Source organism: Natator depressus, chromosome 28, assembly GCF_965152275.1.
Source record: "Natator depressus isolate rNatDep1 chromosome 28, rNatDep2.hap1, whole genome shotgun sequence".
Classification (NCBI taxonomy): domain Eukaryota; kingdom Metazoa; phylum Chordata; order Testudines; family Cheloniidae; genus Natator; species Natator depressus.
Genome location: NC_134261.1, coordinates 10,184,615 through 10,189,614, shown reverse-complemented (window position 1 = coordinate 10,189,614; position 5,000 = coordinate 10,184,615). Strand labels below are relative to the sequence as shown.

The 5,000-nt window shown below is 65.9% G+C and overlaps 1 non-coding gene across 1 annotated transcript; it reads right to left on the bottom strand.

The window, feature by feature from the left end:
• Positions 1-2,692: 2,692 nt before the first annotated feature.
• LOC141979737 (5S ribosomal RNA) lies at positions 2,693-2,811 on the bottom strand. The gene has a single exon (XR_012637130.1). It is a non-coding gene; the product is annotated as a 5S ribosomal RNA (ribosomal RNA).
• Between the last annotated feature and the right edge of the window lie 2,189 nt (positions 2,812-5,000).

Sequence of the window (5,000 nt, the reverse complement as noted above, 5' to 3'; positions counted from 1 at the left end):
CAGGGCGACCCCGGACGGACGGGGGTATGCCGGCCCCTGCCCGCGGGGGCAGGCTCCGGGTTGACCTGGTGGCCGGACGGGAATTAAGCCCGGAGCCCGGGGCAGGGCGACCCCGGACGGACGGGGCTCCGCCGGCCCCTGCCCGCGGGGGCAGGCTCCGGGTTGACCTGGTGGCCGGAGGAGAATTAAGCCCGGAGCCCGGGGCAGGGCGACCCCGGACGGACGGGGGTCCGCCTGGCCCCTGCCCGCGGGGGCAGGCTCCGGGTTGACCTGGTGGCCGGAGGAGAATTAAGCCCGGAGCCCGGGGCAGGGCGACCCCGGACAGACGGGGGTCCGCCTGGCCCCTGCCCGCGGGGGCAGGCTCCGGGTTGACCTGGTGGCCGGACGGGAATTAAGCCCGGAGCCCGGGGCAGGGCGACCCCGGACGGACGGGGCTCCGCCGGCCCCTGCCCGCGGGGGCTGGCTCCGGGTTGACCTGGTGGCCGCTCGGGACTTAAGCCCGGAGCCCGGGGCAGGGCGACCCCGGACGGACGGGGCTCCGCCTGGCCCCTGCCCGCGGGGGCAGGCTCCGGGTTGACCTGGTGGCCGGACGGGGAATAAGCCCGGAGCCCGGGGCAGGGCGACCCCGGACGGACGGGGGTCCGCCTGGCCCCTGCCGGCGGGGGCAGGCTCCGGGTTGACCTGGTGGCCGGACGGGAATTAAGCCCGGAGCCCGGGGCAGGGCGACCCCGGACGGACGGGGCTCCGCCGGCCCCTGCCCGCGGGGGCTGGCTCCGGGTTGACCTGGTGGCCGCTCGGGACTTAAGCCCGGAGCCCGGGGCAGGGCGACCCCGGACGGACGGGGCTCCGCCTGGCCCCTGCCCGCGGGGGCAGGCTCCGGGTTGACCTGGTGGCCGGACGGGGAATAAGCCCGGAGCCCGGGGCAGGGCGACCCCGGACGGACGGGGGTCCGCCGGCCCCTGCCCGCGGGGGCAGGCTCCGGGTTGACCTGGTGGCCGCTCGGGACTTAAGCCCGGAGCCCGGGGCAGGGCGACCCCGGACGGACGGGGGTATGCCGGCCCCTGCCCGCGGGGGCAGGCTCCGGGTTGACCTGGTGGCCGGTTTGCTTTCGGGCCACCAGGTCAACCCGCTGCCTGTATGGGGTTGACCTGGTGGCCGCTTTCCTTCCCGGCCACCAGGTCAACCCGCTGAATGTATGGGGTTGACCTGCTGGCCGCTTTCCTTCCCGGCCACCAGGTCAACCCGCTGAATGTATGGGGTTGACCTGCTGGCCGCTTTTCTTCCCGGCCACCAGGTCAACCCGCTGAATGTATGGGGTTGACCTGCTGGCCGCTTTCCTTCCCGGCCACCAGGTCAACCCGCTGAATGTATGGGGTTGACCTGCTGGCCGCTTTCCTTCCCGGCCACCAGGTCAACCCGCTGAATGTATGGGGTTGACCTGCTGGCCGCTTTTCTTCCCGGCCACCAGGTCAACCCGCTGAATGTATGGGGTTGACCTGCTGGCCGCTTTCCTTCCCGGCCACCAGGTCAACCCGCTGAATGTATGGGGTTGACCTGCTGGCCGCTTTCCTTCCCGGCCACCAGGTCAACCCGCTGAATGTATGGGGTTGACCTGCTGGCCGCTTTCCTTCCCGGCCACCAGGTCAACCCGCTGAATGTATGGGGTTGACCTGCTGGCCGCTTTCCTTCCCGGCCACCAGGTCAACCCGCTGAATGTATGGGGTTGACCTGCTGGCCGCTTTCCTTCCCGGCCACCAGGTCAACCCGCTGAATGTATGGGGTTGACCTGCTGGCCGCTTTCCTTCCCGGCCACCAGGTCAACCCGCTGAAAGTATGGGGTTGACCTGGTGGCCGCTTTCCTTCCCGGCCACCAGGTCAACCCGCTGAAAGTATGGGGTTGACCTGGTGGCCGCTTTCCTTCCCGGCCACCAGGTCAACCCGCTGCCGGCATGGGGTTGACCTGCTGGCCGCAGAGGGGCAGGCTCCGGGTTGACCTGGTGGCCGGACGGGGATTAAGCCCCGGCTCGGAGCAGGGCAAGCCCGGGCGGAGGGGGGTCCGCTTGGCCCCTGCCCGCGGGGGCAGGCTCCGGGTTGACCTGGTGGCCGGTTTGCTTTCGGGCCACCAGGTCAACCCGCTGAATGTATGGGGTTGACCTGCTGGCCGCTTTCCTTCCCGGCCACCAGGTCAACCCGCTGAATGTATGGGGTTGACCTGCTGGCCGCTTTCCTTCCCGGCCACCAGGTCAACCCGCTGAATGTATGGGGTTGACCTGCTGGCCGCTTTCCTTCCCGGCCACCAGGTCAACCCGCTGAATGTATGGGGTTGACCTGCTGGCCGCTTTCCTTCCCGGCCACCAGGTCAACCCGCTGAATGTATGGGGTTGACCTGCTGGCCGCTTTCCTTCCCGGCCACCAGGTCAACCCGCTGAAAGTATGGGGTTGACCTGCTGGCCGCTTTCCTTCCCGTCCACCAGGTCAACCCGCTGAATGTATGGGGTTGACCTGCTGGCCGCTCTGCTTCCCGGCCACCAGGTCAACCCCCTGCCGGTATGGGGTTGACCTGCTGGCCGCAGAGGGGCAGGCTCCGGGTTGACCTGGTGGCCGGCAGGGACTTCAGCCCCAGGGCCCCTGGCAGGGCGACCCTGCCCTTGTTCCCCAGAAAAGGAGAGAGCTGGCTCGCAGCGGGAAAAGCTGCCTACGGCACCTGGGATTCCCAGGCGGTCACCCATCCAAGTACTAGCCAGGCCCGGGACGGTTTACCTTCCGAGATCGGACGGGATCGGGGGCCTTCCGTCCGGTATGGCCGTAGGCACTCGGCTCCGGTCCGCCTCGTCCCCTTTCCCTTACTGACTCCCCTGCCTCGGGTGGGCCCGATCCTTTTTTCCGTTTTTTTTTTTCGCTCCGGAGGCTTCATGAGCCCCCCCCCAACACCCCTTTGGGGGTCGGTGAAAATTTTTTTTTCAGACTTCCAGGGGCCCGATCCTGGCCGCGGGCACCCGGCTCCGGGCACCCGGCTCCGGGCCGCCTCGTCCCCTTTCCCTTACTGACTCCGCTGCCTCGGGTGGGCCCGATCCTTTTTTCCGTTTTTTTTTTCCGCTCCGGAGGCTTCGTGAGCCCCCCCCAACACCACTTTGGGGGTCGGTGAAAAAATTTTTTTCAGACTTCCAGGGGCCCGATCCTGGCCGCGGGCACCCGGCTCCGGGCACCCGGCTCCGGGCCGCCTCGTCCCCTTTCCCTTACTGACTCCCCTGCCTCGGGTGGGCCCGATCCTTTTTTCCGTTTTTTTTTTTTTTCGCTCCGGAGGCTTTATGAGCCCCCCCCAATACCACTTTGGGGGTCGGTGAAAAAAATTTTTCAGACTTCCAGGGGCCCGATCCTGGCCGCCGGCACCCGGCTCCGGGCACCCGGCTCCGGGCCGCCTCGTCCCCTTTCCCTTACTGACTCCCCTGCCTCGGGTGGGCCCGATCCTTTTTTCCGTTTTTTTTTTTTCGCTCCGGAGGCTTTATGAGGCCCCCCCTAACCGTTTTTGGGGTCGGTGAAAATTTTTAGTCAGACTTCCAGGGGCCCGATCCTGGCCGCGGCTTCGCAGGCTGGCCTGGGGGGGGGGGCATCTCTAGCTCCGGCCGCGGACGGCGAGACGCTCGGCCACCAGGTCAGCCCGGAGGAAAAGGCTGAAAAAAATGTCTAAGTCCCCCCGGGACACCAGGTCAACCCGGAGGAAAAGGCTGAAAAAAATGTCTAAGTCCCCCCGGGACACCAGGTCAACCCGGAGGAAAAGGCTGAAAAAAAGTCTAAGTCCCCCCGGGACACCAGGTCAACCCGGAGGAAAAGGCTGAAAAAAATGTCTAAGTCCCCCCGGGACACCAGGTCAACCCGGAGGAAAAGGCTGAAAAAAAGTCTAAGTCCCCCCGGGACACCAGGTCAACCCGGAGGAAAAGGCTGAAAAAAAGTCTAAGTCCCCCCGGGACACCAGGTCAACCCGGAGGAAAAGGCTGAAAAAAAGTCTAAGTCCCCCCGGGACACCAGGTCAACCCGGAGGAAAAGGCTGAAAAAAAGTCTAAGTCCCCCCGGGACACCAGGTCAACCCGGAGGAAAAGGCTGAAAAAAATGTCTAAGTCCCCCCGGGACACCAGGTCAACCCGGAGGAAAAGGCTGAAAAAAAGTCTAAGTCCCCCCGGGACACCAGGTCAACCCGGAGGAAAAGGCTGAAAAAAAGTCTAAGTCCCCCCGGGACACCAGGTCAACCCGGAGGAAAAGGCTGAAAAAATGTCTAAGTCCCCCCGGGACACCAGGTCAACCCGGAGGAAAAGGCTGAAAAAAATGTCTAAGTCCCCCCGGGACACCAGGTCAACCCCGAGGAAAAGGCTGAAAAAATGTCTAAGTCCCTGCTCGGCCATCAGGTCAACCCCATTCAAAGTGACGGGTTGACCTGATGGCCGGCAGTCTCACGGAAGTCCGGATGGGGTCGCCAAAAGTGCCCTCGGCCGACCGAGAGAACCAGGAGGTCGGATAGGATTTCAGATTGGTCCCCCTAAATTGGCGGTTGGATTTTTCGACTAGTTCATTTTGACGGGTGCGAGGAGATTTCTGAGAACAGGTTTTTCGGAACCTGTGAGAACCAGAGATGAGCCTCGGGGACCAATCTGCGCGTTGTACCCGATCTTGTGAGGGGGGACAGGGGCACGTTGGCAGGTGGGGCGGCCCCCGGCCCCCCCGAGCCCCCCCTTTTCCGGCTCTTTTCCTCCGGGGACCCCGTCGTCCCCTCGCACCCCCGGTGCAGGCCCGGTGGCCGGGATGCGAACTCCGACTGTCGGCGCCCCCCGGAGGGAGGGGGGGCCCGCTCCTCTCTCGCCTTCCGATCGATGTGGCGCTCACGTTCGCGACGGGAAGGGTCCTTCGCGGGCCGGCGCCCCCGACCGCAGGGGGCGTCTGGCGTTCAGGCGGATCGGGTCCCTCTTCCTCTTCGCGTCCCCGGATCCTGGGGCCGATTGGGACTTTCC